The following is a 13,561-nucleotide window of genomic DNA, read 5'->3' as shown; positions in this document are numbered from 1 at the left end:
ATATCTACTAAAGCATCCAGGGGTCTGTTTATTAGCTGGACCCGTTTCACTGTTTCTCATTTTCCTAACATAACAATTCTCAGCTGCACATAAATAATTGTATTTAATTAAACTGTTGCATATCTATTTCAAGTAGAAAATATAATAGTTTACAACTTGTGTGGAAGTGACCAAGCTATTGGCCATAATGAATAATGATTTGATCTATATTTATTTGCACGATTTGAACAGTTTAGTTTAAGGTCCAACAAAGGATTTGTTAAGATTAGGGTTTAGAGTGTTGCACCAAACTTATATCCATATCGCAACCAAAATATGAACCGAAAATGTCCTTGCCCTTCAATTATACAGTATGTAAATTAACCTAGTCACACAGCAAAAACAGTTGCAAGGCCTTGTTGAGACAGGACTATATTAATAATGTAAAAATGGTTATAACCCCCTCAAATTAATCAGGAATCAGATATAATGCAAATGGAAATGGACCTAGACTTTTAGGTAACCTCGTCCTCCCATAATTAGTCAAGGGACATAAAAAACAATTTTGCATACTGTGTCTGTATTCAGCAAAAAAGGAAAGTTTGTTGTTCAAAATCGCCATTTCTTACTTTACACACTAAGAATGTACCAGACAGACAGAATAAATTAGGGTATGGGGGTTGCATCTTGAAACAGTATAAGAAAAGCCTTGATTATACAATAGATTCCAAGTGTGACTCATTTAATCCAAACTGCATGACATCTTTGTCTCCATTTAGGAGTGTACAAACATTCTATTATGTACTTACAATAACATGTCCTCATACCTTCAAAAGTACTTGGAGTCTCTACTAAAATAAACTTTGAAACTTCAAACACTGTTGGATAAAACCCAACAGATTCAAGGAAAGTGAACAAAACGTAAAAATAAGACCACGGTCGAGGGGAGCTAAACTAAATTCAAGGTAACAAGGACATTAAATTCATCATGCTTTAACTTCTCGAGTCTCGTAAAAATATGTGCAATATCTTGTCTTAAAAACAACATCAGAGCGGAGACTTGCCAACATGATTTACTGCAATTGAGGATATTCTCCATCTATTTTAAGGAACAAACACTTGTTTTTACAGACCAGTTTTTCACCTGAATTCCCAAACGAAAAAGAGGTACTTATTCACAATGAACTCCAAAAAGCTCTGTTACTGCAATCAACTGCAACAGGTGAACACACAACAATCTTCACCAGACCATCATAAAAGGGTAATGTGCACTCTCCAACTTTTTCTTGGCTTTTCAACCAACAACGCTGTTTTCTGCTACTCATCACCTTTTCTCTTCTCTCCCCTTGAAGACCCTGGCACTTACTGCGTCTCTGTCAAATGGTAAATCCATACTAAATCACCACTGGGATCACAGGATGTTCTTAGTCTTTCTGCTGCTCTCACCTCCCTCTTTTTTATGAGTATTAATTATTGTCAGCTATGGATAGAGCCTGTATTGCATAATGAATGATACTGCAGACATGTAATGATTTATAACGGAAAAACACCAGCTGGTTTGTGTTGTCAATGAGCAAAAAGTATTTATGGTCATTTCCAGTCAAGTGTATGATTGCTCTGTTTATTTAGTGAGGCATTCATTTAATCTTTTTCACTGTGAAAATGAGTCTTTTGTTATGGAGTCAATTAACTTCAAAATATTTCTTAAACTTGAAAGCCTAAAGGGATTAAATGTTTCACTCCCACATTGTGTTGGATACGTTTTTGTTTTTTATTTGTTCATGGCATTGTATAACCAGCCTGTCCTCCTACAAAAAACGACCATATAGGTCGATTGTTCAGCACGTTTTAAAGTGTAGCACCTCTAGTGGTCGTGTAAGAAACAACATGCTCCGATTGATTGCAAACGCTCCGGAGGGTCGTTTATTCACAAATAACCCTCTCTGGAAAATCCTACATTGTGGAATAGTTTGGCCACTAAAATGCTTTTTTATTAGATTTCTAGCGAGAAGTGTATATTGTACTTTTATAATCTATGTCCAGTGGATGTGTAGGATCTATAGTTTGATAGATATTACGAAGATGATTTGAGGTCTCGCCAGGATAACGTGTCTATGCGGCAGCTTCCATGTAAAGGTAGCGTCAACCCTCACGGGGTGAAAACAGTATTTCCGGTCTCGAAGTTTTCATAATAAAACCGGAAGTATTCCCCTCACTGTTAAATGATTACACAGTGATATCTGCAGTACTCATCCACTAAAAAACATCAGTTTATCCTTGTTAATTACACAATATTGATTGGTTTAAATTGTGTACAATGCTTTTGTGTTTTTAACCTTCGATTCGGAGAAACAAATTGTTTTTTCGGAGTTTAGACACTACAGAGTTTCCGAAGACACTACACTACCCAGAATCCCCAGCTATCGTTTGGGACTACAACATCCACCTTGCTTTACAAACCCCGTGATTAGTCCTCAAGCTCTGTGATTGGATGTTGGAGTGGCAGTGCGACAAGGTTACGCCAAGCGTCAAACAGCTCTTTGAAATGGAATGGAACCACGGCAGACTTTCCAAAACTGGACTCGGACGGGTCCAGCCCAGCCCCTCCCCCCCCCCCCCCAGAACTACACATGCTGGCTATTGTGTGTTTCGCAACATGTTCTATGGCACGTCTCTACTGGGAATTGTAGTTTTAAAATAAGTTTTTTTTCGTATTTCCCACAATTAGAAGTTGCCAGTATTAAACTGTTTACACCCCTGGAGGTTTAGGGGATACGAAACAGTTGGAAAGGTAGTTCAGTAAATCAGTAATATCTTTAAAAACTACAAGTCCCTTTCTATCAGCTGTGCACCGTTATGGTGTAAATACAGCCTATCTACCAATTGGATCAAATATAAAAGTCAGCCGAATTAGTGTTGATACTGCAAGGAGACGTATTGTGTCGATGTTGTTTGATTGCTGATATATTTATGATCCACGTCACGTATTCAGTTTCGGCGGCATTTCTTCCAGTTTGTCCAGAAGTCTTCTCATCAGGGCTCTATAAATAAAGAACTACGGCAGATATGTAATATTTAATGCAGCCGAACCGTGTATTACAATGCCGTTATGTGATGACTTCCAAAGAGAAAAGCAAGAACACTCGGAATAAAGTATTTTATTTTTTTTAAATGTTTTCCGATTTCATATCGCATAAACACCATATCCCGACGTGCATTGCTTCTAAAACATCCAGGATTATGGGTGTAGTTCGATGTTTTAGCCTATCAAAACCTCTGAAAAAAGAAATGTGGAAAAACACAAATGCATTGTACACAATTTAAACCAATTAAAGTCGTATAATTAACAAGGATAAACTGATGTTTTTTAGTGGATGAGTACTGCAGATATCACTGTTAAATCATTTGATCATTGGTTTTATTATGAAAACTTCGAGACCGGAAATACTGTTTTCACCCCGTGAGGGTTGGCTAACTTTACATGGAAGCTGCCGCATATACACGTTCTTGGCGAAACCTAAAATCATCTTCGTAATATCTATCAAACTATAGATCCTACATATTGACTGGACGTGGATTCTAAAAGTACAATATACACTTCTCGCTAGAAATCTAATCAAAAAGCGTTTTAATGGCCAAACTATCCTACAATTTAGGATTTTACAGAGAGGGTTATTTGTGAATAAACGACCCTCTGTAACGTTTGCAGTCAACGGGAGCACTAGAGGTCAAAAACTTTAAAACGTGATTATAGGTCGTATTAAGCGCTTGAACAAACGACCTATTTGGTCGTAATAAGGGCTTGAACAAGTGTATGCAGCAGGAGTTTGAAAGCCCAACCCCTTATTTGGATGACCCTTTAATCCCCCATTTCAGCTTTGATTCGTGCGCTTATTACGTGAGTTTTCTCTACCTCTTACATCTTTTATCATCACTCTCTGCTGCAAATCTCTTTTGACCCAAAGGGAATCTCAAACTCTAGGTGAAGAATGAATCATGCAGGAAAGAGATGAAACACTGATAGTGAAGCTAAAAGAGAAATCAACCGGATATCAAATGCAAGAGGTTGTTTGGGGTATCCAGCACATCACATGCTGCTGTGCTAGACTGCGTGATGTCAGAGAAGATGCAAGCTCCCTTTTTACTTTGCAGAACAAAATCACACTCATCCTAAGAGAATCTGTTTTTATTCTCACAACATGTTGCTTTCTTGTATGTGAATTTACAACTGCATGTGCATCAGTGGCGAACCGTGTCTATCACAACTGGACCTTCTGTAGACAACCCCCCGGATTCAAAAATGTGGTTGTTCTAGTCAGACGTACGTCACGGAGGCAGTCACTTTGCGTTGGACGGCCTTTTTTTAAGTCCATCTTTTCACCGAATGGTCGTCTTGAAAAGGGTACTAACAACAATTCTGCATCAACATCATCTTCACCTGTTGCCTTTTCGACGTAAAAAACAATACAACTTCAAATGAATTGCTACGTCGCATTTATCTAGATCCTCTGTCTCTGTCTTCTAGAGTACCCTGGAACCGAGGGAAACTCTGAAAGAATACGCCCATTGGCTACAAATCAATATATGATTGGTTGATCAACCTGTAAATCCAAACGTACGCTCTCATTCAGTGTAAGGGCCAGGGCATTCTATCAAGGACCTGACGGTTCACCACTGATGTGTGTGTATAAAAAAAACAGAGTGGAAAACTGAATTTCCCCTTCCGGGGATCAATAAAGGTCCACCTTTAATCTTTCTTTATCTTTCTTATTGTAAAAGAGTTGCATTTCATTAGGAATTAAAACAAATACAGAAGAAGAAAACTACAAGTATTTCCAATTATTATCGGGGCATTAATATCCCCAGTGACCAAATCCCTGCAGCAAGTTTCCAACATACAAAAATCCCAAATGATCTATATTCCAAATATTTTAAACCAAAACTACTGGCTTATTTGCATAACAGGATCTGTCCATATAGCAAATTAGTCCAAAATTGGTTCTACGTAGACCACATTAGGCATAATATTTCCAGCGTGCATATGCATAATCAAGTTGAAATGAGTTTTAGTGAACAGCTGAGCTCACCGTCTGAAATGAAAACCAACCCAGGCACTTTGATGGTCTCTGAACGAACCCCAGAGGACAAATATTGCACTCCTCAATCCTGATCTCAATCAATATACTCTGGCAGAATGGGACATTGATAGCAAAAATTGTGTTTTTGTAGTGACATTTTGAAACTTGCAGGTGGTTGAGAAGTGTTTCTGTACAAAGCAAAGACACAGTGGCCCGAGCCAAAGGGGCTTTAACACTGAAACTAGCTCTAAATGAGAACATGTTCTCACTTTTATTTTCTCTAAGTTTATCTTGTATTTCAACTCTGGTACTTTGTGGGGGTGTATTACCTTATTAGTTTGCTCTTTCCTCGCAGCCATCTAGATGGAGGAGAACTTAATTTATACCATTAAAAACTTTTTGCAGTTGCACTTTAAAACTAGCCTCTAAGGAGTACCTACCACTTGTTTGTTGCCATTTTCAGAGGTCAGTATTTCATTTTAAAGCAAAAACAGATGACATACATGAACACAAGCAATGTGATCTACACTGAGACCAGATGCTTTTATAGCTACACACGGTCATTGACTGCACAGGAAGCTTTTTACACTTGAAGTGAAGGCACAATCATTCTTATCTAGTGTGAAACCTTTTCGAGGTGTGTTTCTAAAAAAAATTAGAAAAGTGCCGGTCAAAGGTCTTCTTTGTTATTTATTGAGCTTTAAAACAAATGAATAACGACTCTATATAATAATATAAGAATAATACACAGACGGAGCCTCTCTTTTCCTCCCCCTCTCCTGCGTGTCTCCGTCAGCAGCAGCTGATCTCTGATCTCTCTCTCCTGTCCGATTAGACTTCACTCGCGATTATGTCCATATCGATCAAATCTAGCTGGACCTGGCTCGAAACACTCGGTTGTTGTTGTTGGCGAAACACATCAGCAATGACGGGGGTGACACGGGGGTGAGCAGGAGAGGTGGGGAGAGGCGGGGATATGGCATATAGGGCGTACACACGGAGCCGTTTGACACCCCCGAGCGTTCCGTCCGCAGATCTACCCACCTTGGGACCCGTTATCGTTTGAGGGGTCCGTTTCTGCGGTTCCGTTACGGCCTCGTGTGAAAGAACCGTCTATACGATAGAAAATAGTAGCAGATGCAACCCGAACCGTCTCCATGTAAACGGGCCTCAGTCTCAAGATTGTGTAAGAACTCAGTACTGGTAGTATCCTTTTCTCATCAAAGTCTAATCAGGAATTCAATGGTGGAAATACTGCCACCTGTCTCGGTCAATAAATGGCTCAGAACATCATGCACATAGGAACAGAACGCATTTCATTATCCCCTCAAAGTAAAATTGAAAATCAGATAGTTATGTGAGGTTTTGAAATACCTACCAGATGAAACTCAATCATCTTCCCTGCACCATTATCCTTATCATCCTAGTTTGTCAGATACTTCTACTTAAAATACTTACAATATGCAAATATTTTATCAATTACTATCTGTTCTTTACATGTGGATCATTTACATAAGACCTTGTCATCAATTGAACAGGTACATGTATTTTAGCAAATGTAGCTTTTTCTATGCACTTTTGTCCTGAATACCAATTGGCTTTATTACATGACGTCAGAGTGTGCGTCATTATCTGTTGTGTGAGGTGTCACAAATGAGGCTACATTTTGTGCAACAGCTGCGTTCAAAACATCTATTGATGGCGGACGTGGTGTGCATGCATGCTTTTGTGTCCCAGCCTGAACACCAGACTTTTTTTCTTCTTTCCTATCAATATAAGCATCAATAAACGCCAATAACAAACAAACCTATGTAAGTCTGGATAACATCTTTAATTCATAATATACAATATTACATTTGACAAGACATTCTGGAATGAGCCAACAAATTCAAGATTCAAGGCTTTTATTGTCATTTGTTCATAGCTACAGTGTAGATATGTCAATGAAAATCTTAGGTCACAGGCTCCTCCAACGGTGCAACATAATTAAACAGGCATAGTGCAAGTAATACAAATAAAATAAAAAAGACTCTATTGTGGATTAATCATCACCTTAGTAATATCTTGTATCTTATCAAATCAAATGCTCTTGAGGCAGGATATTGGGAAAGAGCTTAAAGTCTAATTTTAAAGTATTTGGCATGAACTAAAGACTAGACACTTAGAGAAATGGAAAGGAAAGCCATGAGCGCATTACAAAAACATTCTTATTTTTTAAAAGAATATTTCATTTAACTGAGCATCATACGCAAAAGTGAATGTGTAAACAGAGACTAGCAGAAAACTCCTGGACCGCATCAGTGTAGTAATTCAAGTACAAAGTGTTTGGACTATGCAGTGCTGACGCCACTTAAATATGAGAGGCCTGATGGTTAGGGAACTACTTTTGGAAGCAACAATAATAGTGGCACTTAATAGTAGCCTTTCCGAAGCAAGGCAAAGAGTTTGTCAATTGTGTTTTTTTATTAGAGTGATAGCCAGCATAAGTCACATTATTCTCTGTTTTACAATGAAAACATACACACATACAGACTTTTTAGTATCATGTGACAAAAGTTTGCTTCCACTATGTATAACTTGATGCCATGAGGGAAAAACCTAAAGTTAATATAGAAGCACAGAGTTCTATAATACAGGTCACATCGAAGGGTCTAACTCACTCAAACGATGGCTTGTATCTTAGCTTGTCATTCATCGTGATTTACTGTCGTGTCTTACTCTGATTGTACGATGGCAGGCGTTTCTGTTTTTGGCAAGAGGTTGTCGTGGTTCATTTTCTTCTGTGATGGCTTTCGAGCAAACCCATCACAATTTATATTTCATGGGGAAATGCTGAACTCTTTTAACCTGCTTCTTCCATTCACATATGATTGAATGCTACTATTATTTCAGTCACAGAATTGATAGAGCAAACATTCTACCCTTAGGTGGGAGTTTACTTTTAATTATGTGAAAGTCTATTTCCAGAAGTCACTACTATGCCGTCCTACATGACAGAGTCACAGGTTGACTATACCAGATTTGGGGGGGTTTACTTGTGTGTTCTTCTGCAGTGTGATGCAAGCTCCTTAGGACATCACAATGATAATATTGGCGATGGCATATGAGGTTTCTCTAGCTGGTGAAAGCTGTTTTAAAGAATGTCAACAGTGGATTCTATTATCATCACAACATTAAGTTAAATGGCTCTGTGTACATCCAACCCGGTATCCAAGCATTGCTGTGTTCTTGTAACATATACATATAGTAATTGTTGTCAGTGCGGGATGTATTTTATGTAAAACTAATTCTATAACTTAACTTTAAATGTTTAAAGCTAGGGTAGGCAATATTTCATTACACAATTATTGTACTCTCCACCAAGAAACTGAAGGTACCAAAATACCCATACTGGATACACATGAATAATGATATACTTGCTACATGCACACATTGAAACTAAAATAAAAGTGTAGTTGTGTTCAGAAAGAAGCTGTGGAGCAGACCATTTATGTTTCTCCTGTCCTGCAGATATTGAGATATTCCACTGGATAAGGGAGACACTTTGAAATGCTGCTGGTGCTACGTGAGAAGTCAGAGGATTATCAGAGGGAGGAGGTTTCGTCCACTGAGGCCAAGACTGCCATACAACATTTCAAAGCAGTCCATCTTAAGCTGTTGAGATATTTCATTCTGGACCAAACTGGCGAACAGCTATGTGCATACTGATTGAATCTGCAGTATCTTCACTGCGTTGTGAACGTTTATATCTTTGTTTTGTTTCAGTAAATCATCATCATATCATTTTCATCATGAGGCTTGATTACTTCTATTCTGTAACACATTTTGCCGAATAATTTGCCGATTTCTTTTTGTTACATAATGGCAAGCTTTACATGACGAACACTGAGGGAACATTTGCTGAATTAAAAACATTTTTAATGAAAGGTGATCATTTAAGTTTAAAGTCAAATGTAAGTGGGCCACATAATTAAAGTCATGTGAATTGTATCTATAAAGAAATAATCTTATTTCCATTGATTAGGATACAGGTTGAAATCATGTCTCTGTATTTAAATGGCTGTAGACAAGATGCATTACTAATTAAAAAAGTTTATAATACGACTACTATTGCTCTACTTTTACCACTCTTGTTGTTGCTTTTCTGTGAAAAGTGAAACGTCTATCAAACAGGCAAGTTCAATTTCAGTTGTTACTGAATGCGAAATCAATTATCTGAAGGCATTTCCATTCCCGTCACCATCTCGATTATTTGATTACTACGTGTTGATAAAAATATGAATCTACTTTATTATTCCTTATCAGTAAAGCATACCCTAAGAGATTGATTGTCAGAAGTTATGCTTGTTTGTCTATTCTTACAGGGTTTAATGCAGGCCAGAAAATGGACAACACAAATTGAAAATATGACAATATAATAGAACATTGATTAGGAGACTGTCACAAGATAACACATTTGCAATCTCAATATCAATGCATATTTCATAATAATTACCTTTTTTATTTTCCCTCATTCATCATCACATAATAATTTTTGGTGGAGCTCTGCCCCCTGGTGTAATACATTATGTTTTAATAATTCATTATCCACATTTATGTTTAGTCCATCCTGCTCGACTACAAGATAGTGAACATTTAGGTAATACATTATTCATTTTAATTAACTTAAGGTCCAAGACAAAACCAGATCAATTTGAATTGAGACCAAAACATTGATGTTTCAAGACCAGTTTTCAGATCAATACTTGAAACACTCCAGCCCTTAGATAAGTTATATATATCACAGTTTGCCTTAAAACCATCAATTATCTTGGTGAAATCCCAGAGTTTTCACGGAATGTAATGGCTGTAATGTTGTCTTGTGTTTTTGTATGCAACAATGAAGAAGTGTGCGTGATTACAGTCTACCACCTAGTGGCCAAGTTGTCTACCTACACCCAAGTCTGCAGAGTACATGGGACTCTCACTATGGAGCTTGGTAATGAAGGTAATCTCATGATAACATTGACAAAGACATTTACCAAAAAGTTTGCTTTTAAATTGATATGCCCTGTAATATTATTAGATGGTGATAAACTGGAGACTACTTATGCAAAGACTTTTATTTGATTAAAACACTTTGAAATATAAAGATTATAAATTCCAACTTACCTATATAAAGATCTATGCACACCTCCATTAATTGTTTCAATAAAAGGTGACCTGTATTCCAGAAAGTATGTTTAAACAAATTATAAAATGGTTTAAAACTACCCTTTTCATATGGCTTGTTGATATCATAACGCAAAACTCAAGGATTTCTTCAGTGGCAACACACCAGTTGTTCTGGTTAATTGCATTTTCAATTCATTAAACACAGTTTATTCAGCTATTTCTGTGTATCAACATCATCTCTCATCAGTGTCTAGACTTTACTGATAAGATAATGGGAACCTCATTGAAAATTGGATTAAACTGTTTAATCTTCTTTTCATTAACATAAACTCAGGAAAATATGAATGGAATAAATTAATTGACATCACGAATAGAGAACAAGAGTGCCTTTGAGCTATGATCTTATTTAAGGAGTACTTAAGCCAAGATAAGTATTGGTCTAACTGGTATGATGCTGCTTTTTATTCAAGTATCTTGTCATGACAGTGGCTACTCTGAGCGAGAAAACGTTTTTTACAGTCACTCACACCGAAAACGGAGTCATTAATACATTAGTTATATAAATAAAGAGTAGCTGTCTTTATACTGTAAAATACAAATGCAGATTAAGCCAACCAAGTCCAAAGAAAATGCATCTATATTTAATTTGGTGGTTCTCTATTTATCTGCTCATTAACTTAATTTTATATGTTTATTTTTACATTCATTTATACAATATGGAGATTTGTGGTGGGAACTTCCTCTTGCTTCTTTATAGATATGAAATGTATAATGTTGTTATTAAGAGTGGGCTGTATATGATTGCTCGGCATCTTTTTCTCTGTTAAAGTATTTGTGTGTGTTTATACATATTTGTATACATATGTGTTACATACATATAGGTATACATGTTTTTATACATCAAACAAAGAATCTAATCTGAATACTCTGATTATCTGGCTTGCTGTCACTCTCTCTTGTGTCAGAGACTCAAACAACAACAAACACAAACTAAAAACAAATAAAAGAAAAGCCATTTTTCCCTCAGTTTATAGACGTAGACACCGTTTTTCATTCTTTATCTCTCAGCCTCTCCTTATTAATGACACTTGTAAAGGGAATTATTAGGCTGTTAATCTCAGGGCAGTCAGGAAGTTCATCACATTCATTCTGGTTGCTAAACCCAATGTCCTGCTTTACAGATGAGGTGCTCTATCAGTTAGACATACGTTTTAACATCCCAATGTTGTAAACACTGTCCATGGATTTAAAAAAACTCATTTAAGTTTGCTTGAATAAAACCTATGAACCCAAATACATATTAGCTGACTGCTACCTGCTGCTGTCACACAAACATTGTAGGTTAAACTAACAAAGTAGTCTCAGTACTATAATACAAAGTCATACACGTCTTGAAACAATTTCTTGTACTCTGTCTGAAGAATTCTGAACCCTCATATACATTTTTTTTTAATTGAAATTACCTTTGAAATTACCTTTATTTTACAGTTCAGGTTGAAGTTGAAATCTAAATGTACTTCCAGGTTTCAGCCTGTTGAGGCCCTGTCTCTCTGCTAGCACTCTGTACCTCTAAGAAGTGAGCTCTATTCAAATATAATAAGCAGTAAATAAACAAAAAAACACACCTGTCCACTGTATTTTCTTCTTTCGGGACAAAAATATGAACAAATATATATTTTAATCATCTCAATTAAAATATTAAATGGTTACGGCATGTTGCAGGTTATTCCTTTCCAGTTACAATTAGATAGTGTCATACAAACCAATGCCAGTGTTATGATAAAACAAATAGTACTTATTAAAGCAATCTCAATCGTAACGTGTAATAGAAAGACAAGATGAAGATTTTCTAATTCCACTAAAGATTAAACTTGTCAAAACTCTCGCATCAATTTACTTTTTAAGATTTCAAAAGCTTGGAAAGTGCTCGCAGGCACCAATGTGAAACAAGCAGAAATAATTGATATATGATAAATTGATATTTGAAACAACACAAACTGTCTGTGTGTGTGTGTGTGTGTGTGTGTGTGTGAGTGTGGCAGATAGGATTGGCTGGATCCTCCATCACGGCTCTGCATGGGCACTGCTGTTCTCCACTGATACATTTCAGTTTCTCTGATCATATTCCACATCCCTATCCATACACACATCGCAGGCCAACATCAGAATTTAAAAATATGCATTTACTATAGAGTTGAGTTGTTTGAAGCACTGCAGCACATCTCTTGAATTTGAAGATATGTTCGGCATTATCATATTCTCTTGGAGGAGATGCACTTTCTGAGCTGAAGTGACATTAAGGACAGAAAGTGCTGATATAAAAAAAAAAACCCTCCTCAGACTGAAAGTTGTTGCACTCTCTGTTGTTTTAACTAATGAGATACAGGGGATCTGGTCTTGCAGGCAACTTTATTTCTGGGTTAATACTTCACTGAGAGGATGTCTATAATTATAACTCCACTACTGGACATAATTCAAATGACTAATGAGCTCGAGGATTAGCAGCGAGGTTCATGCTAATGGAGAAGTCATTCCACTCTGAGACAGATATAAACCTCTCCAGGTGGAATTAGCCTATCTGCAGCTATTTTGAAATCCGCTTACGTGCATTAAGCTAATGATCCCAAAACAGAAATAATTTTCCCTCCAAAACAACACGGAGTGAAACAGTTATTTCTCTCACAAAGTCATCCATAATAGCTTACTAAAGTCTGTCTATTCTGCACTTCTTAAACTTGTAATGGTTAAGTGGAACGACAACACAACATTAGGAGTAGATCGCCAAATAAATGGTACAATTCCCATCTTCAGCTTCTCTCTGTCTTTACACAAAAATATTTCTAACAAGTGCTATTTAGGGAAGCGTAGCACCCTAAAAATGTTAAATGAAATGCCAAAAGGTAAGTAGCACTGTCCCTTTAGTGTTGCCTGCATGTTTTGAAAAAAAAAGCAGTAGCACCTGAGCTTCTTCTGAATATAATCAATCATATGGATAGTTTTGTTTGTCCTGTTGTAATATTATTTCAAACTACACATCATATGTATACATCTCCCTATATAATATTTGATTTGATCAGGTAACACATTTAGTATGAAATGCACCAAAGGAGCACATTACAATACAGCTTTTAAGGGCACCACAAGATGGTGCCGGTATAAAAAAGAAAGACATTCATATTAAAAGATAATAGCCTCTCCATTTTCTTTTTATTAGGTCCCGTAAACCAGGGATCTCATAGAAAGACTCAAAGTGCTGAGAGCTGTTGGCACCATGGCAGCACTTGCCCATGTCAATTTTAACAGGACCAAAACCTTTAACTTTATTAAAAAAACTGTCAACATGATCTGGC

At 36.8% G+C, this 13,561-nt stretch overlaps 1 long non-coding RNA gene across 1 annotated transcript in view; it reads left to right on the top strand.

The window, feature by feature from the left end:
• Positions 1 to 8,844, top strand: part of LOC117474770 — a 57,483-nt gene extending 48,639 nt beyond the window's left edge. Inside the window, exon 2 of the long non-coding RNA XR_004555113.1 lies at positions 8,568 to 8,844. This is a non-coding gene — a long non-coding RNA (uncharacterized LOC117474770). The remainder of the gene's footprint in view (positions 1 to 8,567) is intronic.
• The last annotated feature ends 4,717 nt before the right edge of the window (positions 8,845 to 13,561 follow it).

Source organism: Trematomus bernacchii, unplaced genomic scaffold (genome assembly GCF_902827165.1).
Source record: "Trematomus bernacchii unplaced genomic scaffold, fTreBer1.1, whole genome shotgun sequence".
Classification (NCBI taxonomy): domain Eukaryota; kingdom Metazoa; phylum Chordata; class Actinopteri; order Perciformes; family Nototheniidae; genus Trematomus; species Trematomus bernacchii.
This window is presented reverse-complemented; position numbering and strand designations above follow the sequence as displayed.